Raw genomic sequence first — 18013 nt, 5'->3', positions numbered from 1 at the left:
CGGACCCCAATCCAGACCCCTAAACTAATACGGACCCCAATCTAGACCCCTAAACTAATACGGACCCCAATCTAGACCCCCTAAACTAATACGGACCCCAATCTAGACCCCTAAACTAATATGAACCCCAATCCAGACCCCCTAGACTAATATGGACCCCAATCCAGACCCCCTAAACCAATAAGGACCCCAATCCAGACCCCTTAAACTAATAGACGATAATCTAGACCCCCTAAACTAATACGGACCCCAATCCAGACCCCCTAAACTAATAGACCACAATCTAGACCCCCTAAACTAATATGGACCCCAATCCAGACCCCTTAAACTAATAGACCACAATCTAGACCCCCTAAACTAATATGAACCCCAGTCCAGACCCCCTAAACTAATATGGACCCCAATCCAGACCCCCTAAACCAATAAGGAACCCAATCCAGACCCCTTAAACTAATAGACGACAATCTAGACCCCTAAACTAATACGGACCCCAATCCAGACCCCCTAAACTAATATGGACCCCAATCCAGACCCCTTAACAGACCACAATCTAGACCCCCTAAACTAATACGGACCCCAATCTAGACCCCCTAAACTAATATGAACCCCAGTCCAGACCCCCTAAACTAATATGGACCCCAATCCAGACCCCCTAAACCAATAAGGACCCCAATCCAGACCCCTTAAACTAATAGACGATAATCTAGACCCCCTAAACTAATACGGACCCCAATCCAGACCCCCTAAACTAATAGACCACAATCTAGACCCCCTAAACTAATATGGACCCCAATCCAGACCCCTTAAACTAATAGACCACAATCTAGACCCCCTAAACTAATATGAACCCCAGTCCAGACCCCCTAAACTAATATGGACCCCAATCCAGACCCCCTAAACCAATAAGGAACCCAATCCAGACCCCTTAAACTAATAGACGACAATCTAGACCCCTAAACTAATACGGACCCCAATCCAGACCCCCTAAACTAATATGGACCCCAATCCAGACCCCTTAACAGACCACAATCTAGACCCCCTAAACTAATACGGACCCCAATCTAGACCCCCTAAACTAATATGGACCCCAATCTAGACCCCCTAAACTAATACGGACCCCAATCCAGACCCCCTAAACAAATACAGACCCCAATTCAAACCCCCAAAACTAATACCCCAAGCCAGACCCCCTAAACTAATATGGACCCCAATCCAGACCCCTAAACAGACCACAATCTAGACCCCCTAAACTAATACGGACCCCAATCTAGACCCCCTAAACGAATACGGACCCCAATCTAGACCCCCTAAACTAATACGGACCCCAATCTAGACCCCCTAAACTAATATGGACCCCAATCCAGACCCCCTAAACAAATACAGACCCCAATCTAGACCCCCAAAACTAATATGGACCCCAATCTAGACCCCCAAAACTAATACGGACCCCAATCCAGACCCCCTAAACTAATACAGACCCCAATCTAGACCCCCTAAACTAATATGGACCCCAATTCAGACCCCCTAAACAAATACAGACCCCAATCTAGACCCCCAAAACTAACAAACCCCAATCTAGACCCCCTAAACTAATAAAGACCCCAATTCAAACCCCCAAAACTAATACGGACCCCAATCCAGACCTCGTAAACTAATACAGACTCAAGACCAGACCCCCTAATCTAATACGGACCCCAATCCAGACCCCCTAAAGTAATACGGACCCCAATCCAGACCCCCTAAACTAATACGGACCCCAATACAGAGCCCCTAAACTAATAGACCCCAATCTAGACCCCCTAAACTAATAAAGACCCCAATTCAAACCCCCAAAACTAATACCCCAAGCCAGACCCCCTAAACTAATACGGACCCCAATCTAGAACCCTTAAACTAATACAGACCTCAAACCAGATCTCTAAGCTAATACAGAGTCCAGACCCCTCTAAAGTCATACAGATCTGTGTAAAGACCCCTTAAAGTAAGAAACCCTAGACCCTGAAAATATCGACCACAAATCAGATCACCTAGATAAAGCAATAGACCTCATACCCACCAAATAAAGATGAAACCACAGACCAGACCCCCAAATATAGAGCAATAAAGACCCTCCATATAAATATCCCCCTAGGGGGTCTGGGATCTGTGTATACAGGGGTGGATACAGATAGGGATCAGTATAAACAGACGTTATGTCAGGGATCTGTATTTTTATAAGGGGGTCTGGTCAGATGTCTCTAGGGGTCTGGGAGAATAATATGGTCTAGCCCCAGACCCCCTTATAAAAATGCAGCTCCCTGACGTAACGTCTGTTTATACTGATCCCTATCTGTATCCACCCCTGTATATACAGATCCCAGACCCCCTAAACTAATACAGACCCATAACTTAATACAGCATCTCCTAGACCCCCAAATAGTAGATTCCAGACCGGACCCCTATTTTAATACAGACTCTTAATATGAATATTGATCGTATACCAGAAAATTATATACAGACCCTGGAGCAAACCTTTCCTGTGTACAGACCCCAAGAATCTCCATGTACACAGACCCTAGAAAAGACTCCCCTATATAGAGATCCAACACCTGACCCCCCCCAGACCTTATCTGTATGCAGACCCTAGACCAGAGCCCCTGTACAGACCTCAAACCAGAACCCTCCTGTATACAGATCTTAGACTAAATGCCCCCGTACAAAGAGCTCAAACCAGAACCCCCTGTACGCAGATCTTAGGTCAGACCCTTGTACACAGATCTTAGACCAGACCCCCTGATCAGCCCTTAAACCATAACCCTCCTGTACAAAGATCGTATACCAGACCCCCTGTACAGCCCTTGAACCAGAACCCACCTGTACACAGATGGCATTCAGACCCCCTGTACACAGATCTTAGACCAGACCCCCTTTATACAGACTCTAGACCAGATCCCTCAGACCAGGCTTTATATACAGACCCTAGACCAGAACCCTCCTATTTAGATTGCAGACCAGACCCCCTGTATACAGACCCTATATCAGACCTCCTAGACCACACCTTTGTATACAGATCCTAGACCTGCACCCCTGTTTTCAGACCTGAAACTAGACCCCCTCTGTACATGGACCCTAGACTTCCCCTGTATGAACAGACCTTAGACCAGACCCCTAAACTAATACGACCCATAAATAAATGCAAATTCCTTCATTTACCCTAAATTAAATGAGAACCTAGAGCAGACCTGACTATGGATCCCAGACCGGACCCCCAAAACACCCAAGAAAAGTCTCGGTCTAGCTACAGTATATCTCCGATTTAAAGCTTGGTGTAAGCTATTGTTTTCTGTTATCAGCCGCGGTGTGCTTACAAGTCTGATTTTCCTCTACCCCGGTCCCCTGATTGAGCCCCAGATCCGGCCATTAGTTCTCTCCTTATGACAGTGATTGGAGTCAGACATCTGTCGGCGGCTCTGATCGAGCACACGGCGTCGCCCCCAGTGATCGCCTCGCATGTTGTTAGCGGATTCCATTTTTGCTGGATTATTGCTTCAGATAAACCTTAAACCATCGAGAAAATCTGTCAATTTGTGTGAAAACGTTTCTGCACAGTCGCCCTCCAGAAAATCACAGCTCAATGGGGTCTGACGCACGGAGAGATCGGGCCGCGCTTCACTGCCGAACCGGCGCCTGGTGCGAATATAAAGCAGGAGAAATCAGACGAGAGAATCCGACCAAGAGCGGGAAGGTGGGACGCGCTCCACAGCCAGGATCCACAGCCAGGAGAATTTCCTGGATATTGGAGATGTTAGGATGTGACGCGTACGTAATTATAGAGGATTCTCCAACGTATACCGATACCTCTAATATGTGCCATGATAACGTTCATCACAACTACTGCACCCAGTACACATATGACACATCACAGGAATCAGGGTCTCTGCTCCCAGATGAGATAGCGAAAAAACCTCATTACAGATTCCCTTTAGAGGGGTTGTTTGGTCACCACTAGCGATGAGCGAACATGCCTGCAGAAGGTGTTATCTGAGCATGCTCGGGTGCTAACCGAGTGTCTTCCGCATGTTCTCCACTGAAAAAGTTATGGCTCTGGGAAGAAGGGGAGAAAAAAAACAGAAAAGGAAAATCCTAAGGTCGTGAAGGGGTTAAAGGTGTTGTCTATCCTATACATTAGTCATCAGTGGCACATCCAGTCAGAGACCTCAGTGGTCAGGTGACCGTAGGACGGGAGGTCACTGAAGATCATCGGATGAGAGCGCTATGCTGGACCGGACAATCCACACCTGTCCTGAGTCCGGGCTCTGTTCCCTTCACCCTGGTCCGCTAAACCTTCTTGTTCTCCATGTCAGGCTATATAAGGCCTACCAAGACACATACTTATGTCTTGGTGTTAAGACTCTTTGTGCACCATGACCTGCTTAGCACCTGTTTGTGGTCTCCAGGACCCCTGCTACCTGTCAGCGGTCTCCAGGACCCCTGCTACCTGTCAGCAGTCTACAGGACCTCTGCTACCTGTCTGCGGTCTCCAGAACCTCTGTTTCCTGTCTGCGGTCTCCAGGACCTCTGCTACCTGTCTACAGTTGCCAGGACCTCTGTTACCCATCTGCAGTTTCCAGGACCATTGCTACCTGTCTGCGATCTCCAGGACCTTGGCTACCTGTCTACAGTCTCCAGGACCTCGGCTACCTGTCTACGGTCTCCAAGACTTCTGCTACCTGTCTACAGTCTCCAGGACCTTGGCTACCTGTCTGTGATCTCCAGGACCTCTGCTACCTGTCTGCGATCTCCAGGACCTCTGCTACCTGTCTATGGTCTCCAGGACCTCTATTACCTGTCTGCGGTCTCCAGGACCTCTGTTACCTGTCTGCGGTCTCCAGACCTCTGTTACCTGTCTGCGGTCTCCAGAACCTCTGTTTCCTGTCTGCGGTCTCCAGGACCTCTGCTACCTGTCTACAGTTGCCAGGACCTCTGTTACCCATCTGCAGTTTCCAGGACCATTGCTACCTGTCTGCGATCTCCAGGACCTTAGCTACCTGTCTACAGTCTCCAGGACCTCGGCTACCTGTCTACGGTCTCCAAGACTTCTGCTACCTGTCTACAGTCTCCAGGACCTTGGCTACCTGTCTATGGTCTCCAGGACCTCTGCTACCTGTCTACGGTCTCCAGGACCTTGGTTACCTGTCTATGGTCTCCAGGACCTCTGCTACCTGTCTGTGATCTCCAGGACCTCTGCTACCTGTCTGCGATTTCCAGGACCTCTGCTACCTGTCTATGGTCTCCAGGACCTCTATAACCTGTCTGCGGTCTCCAGGACCTCTGTTACCTGTCTGCGGTCTCCAGGACCTCTGCTACCTGTCAGCGGTCTCCAAGACCTCTGCTTCCTGTCTGCGGTTTCCAGAACCTCTGCTTCCTGTGTGCGGTCTCCAGGACCTCTGCTTCCTGTCTGCGGTCTCCAGAACCTCTGCTTCCTGTCTGCGGTCTCCAGGACCTCTGCTACCTGTCTGTGGTCTCCAGGACCTCTGTTACCTGTCTGTGATCTCCAGGACCTCTGCTACCTGTCTACGGTCTCCAGGACCTCTGCTACCTGTCTGTGATCTACAGGACTTCTGTTACCTGTCTGCGATCTCCAGGACCTCTGCTACCTGTCTGTGGTCTCCAGGACCTCTGCTACCTGTCTGCGATCTCCAGGACCTCTGCTACCTGTCTGTGGTCTCCAGGACTTCTGTTACCTGTCTGCGATCTCCAGGACCTCTGCTACCTGTCTGTGGTCTCCAGGACCTCTGCTACCTGTCTGCGATCTGCAGGACCTCTGCTACCTGTCTACGGTCACCAGGACCTCTGATACCCATGTGCGGTCTCCAGGACCACTGCTACCTGTCAGCTGTCTCCAGGACCTCATGTCTGCGGTCTCCAGGACCCCTGCTAACTGTCTCTGTTCTCCAGGACCTCTGCTACTTGTCTGCTGTCTCCAGGATCTCTTACTTGTCTGCGGTCTCCAGGACCTCTGCTACGTGTCTGCGGTCTCCAGGACCTCTTACTTGTCTGCGGTCTCCAGGACCTCTGCTACTTGTCTGCGGTCCCCAGGACCTCTTGTCTGTGGTCTCCCGGACCACTGCTATCTGTCTACGGTCACCAGGACCTCTGATACCTATGTGCGGTCTCCAGGACCACTGCTACCTGTCAGCGGTCTCCAGGACCTCTTGTCTGCAGTCTCCAGGACCCCTGCTAACTGTCTCTGTTCTCCAGGACCTCTGCTACTTGTCTGCGGTCTCCAGGACCTCTGCTACTTGTCTGCAGTCTCCAGGACCTCTGCTACTTGTCTGCAGTCTTCAGGACCTCTGCTACTTGTCTGCAGTCTACAGGACCTCTGCTATCTGTCTGTGGTCTCCACGACCTATGCCACTTGTCTGCAGTCTCCAGGACCTCTGCTATGTGTCTGCGGTCTCCAAGACCTCTGCTACTTGTCTGCAGTCTCCAGGACCTCTGCTACTTGTCGGCAGTCTCCAGGACCTCTTACTTGTCTGCGGTCTCCAGGACCTCTGCTACTTGTCTGCGGTCTCCGGGACCTCTGCTACTTGTTTGCGGTCTCCAGGACCTCTTACTTGTCTGCGGTCTCCAGGACCTCTGCTACTTGTCTGCGGTCTCCAGGACCTCTGCTACTTGTCTGCGGTCTCTAGGACCTCTGCTACTTGTCTGCGGTCTCCAGGACCTCTTACTTGTCTGCGGTCTCCAGGACCTCTGCTACTTGTCTGCGGTCTCCAGGACCTCTTACTTGTCTGTGGTCTCCAGGACCTCTGCTACTTTTCTGCGGTCTCCAAGACCTCTTACTTGTCTGCGGTCTCCAGGACCTCTGCTACTTTTCTGCGGTCTCCAGGACCTCTTACTTGTCTGCGGTCTCTAGGACCTCTGCTACTTGTCTGCAGTCTCCGGGACCTCTGCTACCAGTTTCCCGTGTGCCTCAACTGCCTGCTGCACCGACGCCTGATTTCCTTGTGCCCACTCGGACTTTGGTCTTTGAGAATCCACCTCACTTAGTGATCTTAACATTACTTAATATTATTTTAGTGGTCAATTGCTTGTAAAATTACAAATTTGCAATACAATTTGAGCCACCGGCTTTCAGACACATTCATGGGATATGGAAGAGCGGTGAAGGGGACGTGAGCTTGGAGGAGGCATGAAGAATTTCTGTTTTTCATCACTGGACTCCTGGAGACCCATCTTCTTTAACGATTGACAAAGCATTTGGTGAACTGAACAGAAACCAATGGATGGATAGTGTTTTCCTCATAGAAAGGAGCAATGTTCCTGCATCCTAAGGTCCGAGTTTGATAGTCTGTGCATGCACCAATTTTTTTAAGACAGTCCCAAACTCAATGGCGGACTTGCCCATAAGGCTGTTGAGGTCAGGGCAGGAGACCTGCGGCTGGTCCACAAATCATGGTCTGGAGCATTGGCGAAAAACATAGATGTCTGAAGGCGGCCTCTCAATCAATAGGCTCTGTAGCCCACTGGGTGATCCAAAGATACTGTGATGACCCAATATGACTCTGCTTATCACTACAGGATCCATCCTTGTGTAATTGATGACCTAGACTTAGGGTAGGCCACCATTATCACATTAGTGGAGGGTCAGACATTCAGCACTGCCACCAGTCACGTACTTTCAGCGATGTAAACTGACCGGAGCCGGAGCCACAGCCCCGGAGCTAATAACAACTCATCGATGCGGGTGCCGGACCCCACTGAGCTAACAAAAAATGATCCTTAGAATAGGACATCAATATCTGGAGACCAGACAAACCCGTTATTCTCCGTAGAGACCAAGCACCGGATCCTCGTTCGTCTTCCAGGCTTATTTGGCTGCCTGTCGTTAGTGAGATCTGTTATGTTTTTTTTCTCTAGTGGAGTTCCCCTTTAAGTCGACACAATATGTCCTTTCTCAAAGGCAATTTACTTCCACTGATTACCTTTGATCTTCGGCGCCGTCTACAGTATTGCAGGACTCCTCGATAAATTAGAGAAGTAAAATGGAACCGGTGAGTCCGAAGCGACAAGTCAATTACGGCGCTTTCTCCAGTTTTTGTGTGAAAGTGACCAGAATACAGTCATTTAGACGTGAAGGCTTCAGCGGTGACCTTGAATCGTGTGCACTCCACAACACAGAGATGGCGGCGATAGGATCCTCGTGTCCTAGGAACCCTGGTGATGATGAATGCCGGCTGCAGGTTGCACCGAATACAAACTAGTTCTTTTCTCCGTGACAAGTATCAAAAGGAAGCCGCTCAGGGCATTTTATATCACTTATCTCAGCCGCTGCTCGGAAGAGGATGTGAAGGAGCTCACTGACGAGAGACATACTGATGTTATTGATAAAAAGGCATACTTAGCTCATTACGAGCTTACTCCTACAGAGCAACAAGAAAAAGCCAAAATTAGAAAAGTATCTGCTCACTTTTTTATCTCCATTTTTATCAAACACTGTCAAGGATAACATCAGAGAGATCACAGAGATCCCACCGGTTTGTCAGGGATAACTGCAGGGTGAGTAGCGCAGCTTCCACCCCTGCCACCAATTTGTCGGGGGACTCAACTTCGCTGCCTCCAATCGTCAGGACAATTACGCAATTGACTGATGAGTAATGGACGAGGCCGCGGCTGCTTCCACTACTAGGTCGATTATTGGGGAACTCACACTGAGCGTATGTTACATACACCTCCGATTCCAACGCATAGAATATATACCCCGATACAATCACTGACAACTCTACAATAACAGAAGGAACTACTAGCTGCCACCACCAATCATTTATTCAAGCCGAATGGACACCCGTTCCAGGTAACGTATGGCTTCATGGGTGCGGTTTACAGGAAGAACAGAGCTATTAAATTTTATATATTTAATCCGGAAAGGTAGGCAGTGTTTATAAAAATATACAAAAGATGTTACAAAATGTGAACAAACAATACGGCATATATAATTACATAGAATAAAAGGGATAACAAAAGAAGAAATACCAAACCTGATGTCACAGAAATGGCTCAGAGCTTAGCAGAGGGAGCTACTCCTTAGGAAAACAGACAGAACCCACAGGAAGCTGTCCATTTCAGAGCGAACCAATGACCAAAACCAAAACTCTGATTTTATTAGAACAAGGTTACGGCCACATACCTCATACGGGGCGTGGGATGCGCTATTCCTTTCAGAAGTTTATGAGATTTCTTAACTTTCAGGGTATCTTTGGTTCCTGGTGGTAAATATTGTCATCATGTTTCCTACTGCGATTTTACCTTTCTATAGAGAAGAAACATGGCATGGATAGCATCATCCATTGGACCAATATTAAGTTGTAGGTGTTAGAATGGCCTTACAGTGATATGAGTGAATGCGCTACATGCAGTTCATGACTAAGACGCAAGTCAAAACGCGTCGATCTTTCCTAAATGTGTTAATGCGCGACAATATGTGTCACTCATTTTAATAGCTTTTCAATAAAAGTAATTTTTTAGCCACCTCCGCCCATTGCTGGATCCTCCTTCCTTTTTTTCTAATGTGCTGGTATATTCACTACAACGCCAAAAATACATGTCCCATAAATATCAGATCAATGCAAACCCCAATATTCATAAGTGACCACTGGATCCAAAAGTTCTACGATTAATGCTTTGAACAGAGGAAGCTCTTGCCTTGGAAGTGTACTTGTAGAAGGGAAGTGCCCCAAAATGTACATCTTTATATAGAGATATATAAACGCCCAGTAACAGTACTTCTCCATCTCTGAATGCACGAGTCCCAGGCTTAGTGTCTGGCTCTCAGAGCAGATCTCCTTTTGTAATTACCTGGGGCGTGACTACGCCCGCCCATCCAATTTGTCCAAAGTGCCTGTGTTTTGTATGGCACAAATTCTATTCTAGTCTCTGAGTGGAGTAATGTTTCTGGCACTAACACACTACTCAGTGAAGTGCGTCTCTTAATGAATTTGGCGCCATGTACTCCAGCAAAACTGGCGTAACTCGAGCATGTGCTACACCAGACTCCTCCAAACCTCATTATTCAGTCTGAAAAAGAGCTCAAAAGAAAAGAAGCCTGACTGCCAGGCCACTGAGAGATCAGGTTACAACTACCATTATACTCTCTGGAGAGGGGAAGGAAAGTGAGAGGCAGAGTGAGAAAACAAGCAGAGGAAGACAAAGGAAGATTATTCTGAGCTTTCTAGCAAGTCTTTTACCTTACCTCAGAACTGGATTCACAGTTACACAGCTCAGTACTGCCATATAATATCATCTATGCTGCTGCTGCTTCTGTCTGTGTGCAAACCAAGAAAATAAAAGCAGTAATTGATCTATCTGTTTACTTCCAGCCATTAGTGGAGCTAGTAAGAGCTGATCCGTAGGAGTGCTCGATATTGACAGGTCAACAATATCAGTAGTAGACAACCGGTTTAGGTCTATTCAGTAAGTTATATGCACCCCAAAATGCAACTATTGAAAAAAGGTTCGACGATGGAAAAATGTAAAAGTAGTAATGACAAAACTAAAAAAAGAAAAAGTAACACTGGGGATTTTGTATCTTCCTGATAAGAGTTTTTACGAGTTTTATTTTTTATTTTTTTCATTTTTTACTGGATATTTCACAGATGAGAGAAATTAAAAAACACACTAATATATCTGAAGTGCCTTTTGAAATTGCAGATTACTTTAAAGATCACAACAAGTCTTTAGAGAACATAAAAAAGTGAAAAAAAGAAAAAAAAAAAGATTATAAGAAACAGATGAAATTTCTGCCGGCTCTCATGAGATACGAGGACAGGTGATGGAAGACTTAGAAAACTGAAGAATTTGAAGATGAAACTTTGCAGATAAGTAAACTTTGAAGTCTGAAGCCGTCTAATATGGCACCGCAGTAGGCTCATGAGTAAACTTAAAGGGGTCCATACGGCGCCTACTTGTGCCTCTGATTTTCAACTCGGGTACAAGGAGGGCTTTTCTCTTCCCAAATTCATAACGACTCTTATGTCTTACCTGGTAGGGCGGCTCCTCGAAGCCTTTGATGAGAAGTTGTCGCGCAGCACGGGCACATGTACATGCACAGGTTGGTGTAGCAGAGATATCCGTAAGAAATAACGGAAGCTGCGGTGGCGGTTTGGCATCAGGAGGAGCAAGCGGGAGTCTCGAAATCTGATGAGGCAGAGTTGTGATAATGGCAACCGGAGTAACAAAGTTGTAACCCACAAGGGAGACTCGATGATGGGGAAACTACGGTGCAGAGCTGAGTTGTCTCAGCCATACAGTAAGGTTACGTTTGTCACAGAGTCCATTGCAGAGCTAGCAGTTCTACTATAGCATTGACTCTACAATATAGCGGAGTTAGGTTTGTCACAAAGTCTTATGCAGAGCAAGAGTTGTCTCAGCGATGTAGCAGATCTGACTTTATCACAGGGTCAAAGGCAGTATTCACCAGCGATATAGCAGAGTTTTCAGCATATAGCAGGGCTGAGTTTGTTACTGGGTCCAAGGCAGTACTGATCAGCAATGCAGCAGAGCTGAGAATGTAACAGGGTTAGAGGTAGCACTTACCAGTGATGTAGCAGGGTTCCCAGCGTGTAGTAGAGCTGACGTTGTCACAGGGTCAATTGTTAGTACTGACCAGCGATGCAGCAGAGTTCCCAGCGTATAGCAAAGCTGAGGTTGTCACAGGGTCAATCGTCAGGACTGACTGGTCATGCAGCAGAGCTGAGGTCTCAGGGTCAAGCAACATAATGACCAGTAATGCAGCAGAGTTCCCAGCGTATAGTAGAGCATAGATTTGTCACGGTCAGCAGAACGAGCTGGAGGATGTAGAGCCCGGAGCTGGAGGATGCAGAGCCCAGAGCTGGAGGATGCAGAGCCCCGAGCTGGAGGATGCAGAGCCCTGAGCTGGAAGATGCAGAGCCCCGAGCTGGAGGATGCAGAGCTCGGAGCTGGAGGATGCAGAGCTCGGAGCTGGAGGATGCAGAGCCCAGAGCTGGAGGATACAGAACCTGGAGCTGGAGGATGGAGAGTCCAGAGCTGGAGGATGCAGAGCCCCGAGCTGGAGGATGCAGAGCCCGGAGCTGGAAGATGCAGAGCCCCGAGCTGGAGGATGCAGAGCCCTGAGCTGGAGGATGCCGAGCTCGGAGCAGGAGGATGCAGAGCTCGGAGCTGGAGGATGCAGAGCCCAGAGCTGGAGGATGCAGAGCCCGGAGCTGGAGGATTCAGAGCCCGGAGCTGGAGGATGCAGAGCCTGGCACTGGAGCCAGGACAGGTGAGTAACATAATCTATGCCATCACATTGTCTGTTGCAGTAGTTTTCACAAGAATGGAGAATACAACTTTATATTACAGAAGATTAGGGACATCGTGTGCTGCCACACAGGGTCCATACAGCAAAGTCACAGCTGAATATTTACGGTATGGTAGTCAGCCGCAGGTCAGTTGAACCGTCCATGCTCACACCTGTCTTCTCTCGAAAGTGCCTACATTGGGCAAATGAGCATCAACACTGGACAAGGGGGAATAAAGAAGGCAGCGTTGTCTGATGAATCAGGGTTTCCTTTTTATCAAATGCATGAGTGTGTCACAATACTATAATGAAGAGATGAGATGCCCAAGGCAAGTTGGCAGAAGCAGTGCAATGCTCTGGACAATGCCCTGCCTTGGATCCTGAGATGTTGATTTGAGATGTACCACCTACATAAACTTTATACAGACTTAGTGCCCCATATCTTGGCAGAAGTATAACTATTGGCAGTGCCTAAATCATCAAAATAATAGCCGGGCAGGAATGGTCTAAGAACAAGAGTTCAATGTGATGACTTGTCTCCAAGTTCCCAGATTTTTGGTCTTATGAATTTCTTGTAAGATTTCATAGAATGTTAGAGTTGGAAGGGACCTCAAGGGTCATCGTATCCAACCTCCTGCTCAATGCAGGATTCACTAAACCATCTCAGACAGATGTCTGTCCAGCCTCTGAAGACTTCCATTGCTTGAAAGCAAGCCCCATCAAAGGAGGCCCACTAAGCAACACTCAAGATTTGCTGATGACGTCTTGGTGTCACAGGATGACTTCAGATGTCTAGGCTATGTTGGGCAATCGTTGTTTTGGTCGAGCGAGGGGAAGCTATACGTTATTAGGCAGATTTATTACTAATTTACAGTCAATAAATAACTGTGAATATCCTCAACATTCAGTAGATAAGTGCTAGGAAACCTAAATAGACATATTTTCACAATTCACTGAAATTTACCTTAATTTTTTGACGTCTTGGTGATGATAATTCAACGAAATTGATCAGAACTTCAGAAGTTAAAATCTTTTTTTTCCGGAAGGCATCTCCAGTCACTGCGAGGATTATATAATGAAGGTTTAGAGTCCAGACTTTGATTTCCAGCTAAAACATTTACATACGAGGCCATGAATCCTCATCTGGAACATGTTACCGAGAATTGTCCCTGGCATTTCACCGTAAGATCTGGATGATGACTCAGTCTCCGGAACAAATGGAATTTGCAATGAGTTTTTCTTTGTTTTTGCAAACCGTAAAGTTACTGGAGAAATGGGATTTAAAAGGGTAATCGTCATTTCTCGGTATAAAATCTACTCCTTTCTCATCACTCATCATAATATATAGATTTATACTGTGCCAGTGTGTTTATATGCAGCAGAAGCATGACGTGATCCAATCGCCTTATATATTATTGTGGCAAGCCATGATATTCCTGGAAAGAGAGAGACCCCGACCTAGTTTGCGGAGGAACATTGAACAAGACTCTTCATTTTCATAGGTTATGCAAAAACCCTAAGTCCTACAGAGGGTGGTTAGTGGGGCAAGCAGACAAACCTTACTTCTCTTTGCCATCGAATAAGGGTCATGTGGTTCTATGACACCAAGGGACTGCAATGAAAAATTCAACGAGATCCACTCTAATGGGAAATGAGCTGCAGTACTATCAGGCTGTCTTCAGTAGGGGGTCCTCAAACTATCCCTGGAGCTAGGACCCTAACTATCTCTGTTCCGGGGGTACTCTTAAAGATAGAGAGGCCTGAGTCTCCAACCTTCCTGTGCTCCTATAAAAACCCTAATCTGTTGTCTTCCCCGCCGCATGAGGCATGGGACAGAAATGGAAGGTAAACCAGACACAAAAACAAAACAGGGATAACAGAAAACTTCTATCATACAAAAGCACTGTGGAGACATGGGGTGTCAGCAGGCGCCCCGGTCAACTAGCCGAAACCGCATGGACCAGGGATCATCCCACCGAACACCTGCTCTCCCTTTAACTCGGGCATAACGCTACTTAAACAACACAGGGTGAGGGTAAAACAGTGTGGAAATGCTTTATTGAACCACAAAACAGTCAGATAACACTTAGGACAGGCCCAGCAAAATACCCCAATATGGTTCACATCACAGAGTCTCACCCTTCTGCTGACTCGCTGGACTAATGGCAGCTGTTACTTCAGAGATTCCAGGGTTGACTACCCCACCTGTGGCACGCACACAGAGAGGAGATAACGACAAGCATAAGAAGATAGCAGTCCATTCACATACAAGGGCCAGTTGACCGGAGGGTCACAACCTGGCTTCATCTTCCAGGGTTGATTACCCCACCTGTGGCACACACGCAGAGAGGAGGTAACGACAAGCTTAGGAAGATGACAGTCCATTGAGGTTTTATGGCCAATTGACCCAAGGGTCACAACCTGGCTTCTCAAAACATATCCATGGTTCAGCGATGGTCAATGGAGCAGATCTGTATTCTTCCAACCAGGGCCGAGGTCCCCTTGGTTGTTTCCTGTAGAATGATAGATCCATGTCCCTTGTGATGGAGCCATGATATATTGGCTGCTGTCCTGTCTCTGGTCCTTTGGATGTATGGATGTCTTGGCTGAATCTCTGGCTGTCTCTGTCTCACAGAGGCACATCACCTATTTTTATGTTTACCAAGCATCCCTCAGTCCAGCATCACACATAAGGGGAAGACTAGTGATGACCAAGTCGCCTTCATTTGATTATGTAACTTATTTTCATAGATTTTCCTCCTCTGTTTTAAAAATCAGCAAACTATTTGGCCTAGATAATGTATAATTAACATATAAACAAACATCACTAGTCATCAAGGATAAGAGCACAATATGTTACATTAAATGCTAACTTACAAGTCAATAATACAAGCTTACACAAGCAAAAGACTGTTTTCTTGACCAACACATAAATTCAAAAGTCTACATACAGATAACAGTCTATTCTTCTTGGTTTGCTAAAAATAGTCGTCTGGTTAATTAATAAGATACAATGCTGTGTCTCTGCAAGCACTAATTAACAATAGGGAGGAGGATATAGATAGGAAGGAATAAACTTTCTGCAGCAACACCAGGTGTTAGCTGATTGCTGGGGTTACTTGGTGTCGAATATCCACCAATCTGATATTGATTATCTAAATATATTAATTCCGTACAACCGTTTTAAGGACCTCTCTTACAGAGTCACTCTGATAGGTGAGACTTTTACATTTCTGATTCCCCAAATATAAGACATAAGTTTGCATTATTTTTCAGATCAGCAATGCCCCTATAACATTTCAGAAATATCCATCTTATGAATGAGGGAGTCACATAGGCCTGAAGTCCAACACACGGATGCCATTCATTTAGATGTGAAAACGGGATTAATCAACTCTTAAAGCCAAAATATATTCTACTTCAATTCCCTTTTATTTGTGATACATCGTCTACAGTCATAATTTATAGATGTTCCTTGTACGGTCAGTTCTAAGTGCAGGGGAAGGAACGTACAAACTTAATTCAAAAGAAATAGCCATAATTCTTAATGAGTAGTATACAATTGAAAGAAAATTCCAGTCACCACTAAAGATATCATTCCTTAGTCACAGAAAAAAAATTCTAAATTTTCCTAATAACGTAAGTTATAGTTAAGTTCTTTATTATGGGTAGTACCCATTTTCCCCAATATAATACTGCTCCTATCAAAAAGAATATACTATAATACTGCCCGTATATACAAGAATATAACTCCTAAAATACTGCCCCTATGTACAAGAATATAACTACTATAATACTGCTCCTATATACAAGAATATAACTACTATAATACTGCCCCTATATACAAGGATATAACTACTATAATACTGCCCCTATGTACAAGAATATAACTACTATAATACTGCTCCTATGTACAAGAATATAACTACTATAATGCTGCTCCTATGTACAAGAATATAACTACTATAATACTGCCCCTATGTACAAGAATATAACTACTATAATACTGCCCCCTATGTACAAGAATTTAAGTACTATAATACTGCCCCCTATGTACAAGAATATAACTACTATAATACTGCTCCTATGTACAAGAATATAACTACTATAATACTGCCCATATGTACAAGAATATAACTACTATAATAATGGCCCTATGTACAAGAATATAATTACTATAATACTGCCCCTATGTACAAGAATATAACTACTATAATACTGCTTCTATGTACAAGAATATAACTACTATAATACTGCTCCTATGTACAAGAATATAACTACTATAATACTGCCCCCTATGTACAAGAATATAACTACTATAATACTGCCCCTATGTACAAGAATATAACTACTATAATACTGCTTCTATGTACAAGAATATAACTACTATAATACTGCTCCTACGTACAAGAATATAACTACTATAATACTGCTCCTATGTACAAGAATATAACTACTATAATACTATCCTCTATGTACAAGATTATTGTAACAACTCTGCTGGCATCACGGCATGGCCTCGCATTTCTCACACTATCTTACCCACTGCTCCAGGCCATGATGTGGTTTCTGTTTCTTGCCAGCTCCATGTTCTGTGTCTCTGCTCTCTGCATGCTTCATAGTTCTGTGTATAGAGGGGCGGCGCCTGAACTCTCTGGTTCTTATAGGAATCAGGTGCATCTGTCCAATCTGTTCCTGACCAATTACCAAGAGGCCTCCAGTATATAGTGCAGCTCCACCCAGTGGTCTGGGCCTGTGCAATGTGTTAGCTCAGTTAGTGTCTTGCTTCTGAGTTTGCCTGGCCTTGCTCTGAGTTACTCCCTCTCTGGAGGATTCTCTGTGTTATTTCCTTGGTCTTGTTGTCCGCCCACCAGGAGGCAGTATATCCTGGTCCCAGTGTCTTTGTCCTTGTGTCTTGTTCCATTGCCTTGTCTGTACTTAGTCTTACCTCGGTCTCCTAGTCTTTGGCTTCCTTCCCTGTTGTCTTTCCTTATATTCTCAGTCTGCTTACACTCCGCACTCTTGCAGCTCTGCCTGCTCTGAACCTTTGTGACTTTACCTCTGCTCCTTACTTCTGTTTTTCTGCTCCTTTCTACTCTGCTTATCTTCTGCTGTTGCAGTTATCCCTTGCTGCAGCTTCTCTCCACATTCTTTGTGGCTCTGCTCAGCTTTGCTGCAGAGACCCCTCCCGCAGCTCCTCTCCGCTCCTTGCGGTTCTACCTGGCTCCGCTCCTTGCGGTTCTACCTTGCTCCGCTCCTTGCGGTTCTACCTTGCTCCGCTCCTTGCGGTTCTACCTTGCTCCGCTCCTTGCGGTTCTACCTGGCTCCGCTCCTTGCGGTTCTACCTGGCTCCGCTCCTTGCGGTTCTACCTGGCTCCGCTCCTTGCGGTTCTACCTGGCTCCGCTCCTTGCGGTTCTACCTGGCTCCGCTCCTTGCGGTTCTACCTGGCTCCGCTCCTTGCGGTTCTACTTCTCCAGCTCTTGGCTCCGCCTCCAGCTCTTGGCTCCGCCTCCTGCTCTTGGCTCCGCCTCCTGCATTTCTGTTCTTGGCTCTAGCTCCTGTGCTTTCGCTCTGCATCCGCTCTTGCGGTCTTTATCTACTTATTCCTAAGTCCTCGTGTCTGAACAGGTTCTTACCCGTTCTACATACCTGCCTGCAGACCGGTCCCTACCGGTTCTTCCAGTGTACCAGTCTTGTCCACCAGTCCTGCCAGTGAG

Source organism: Ranitomeya variabilis, chromosome 5 (assembly GCF_051348905.1).
Source record: "Ranitomeya variabilis isolate aRanVar5 chromosome 5, aRanVar5.hap1, whole genome shotgun sequence".
NCBI lineage: Eukaryota > Metazoa > Chordata > Amphibia > Anura > Dendrobatidae > Ranitomeya > Ranitomeya variabilis.
This window is presented reverse-complemented; position numbering follows the sequence as displayed.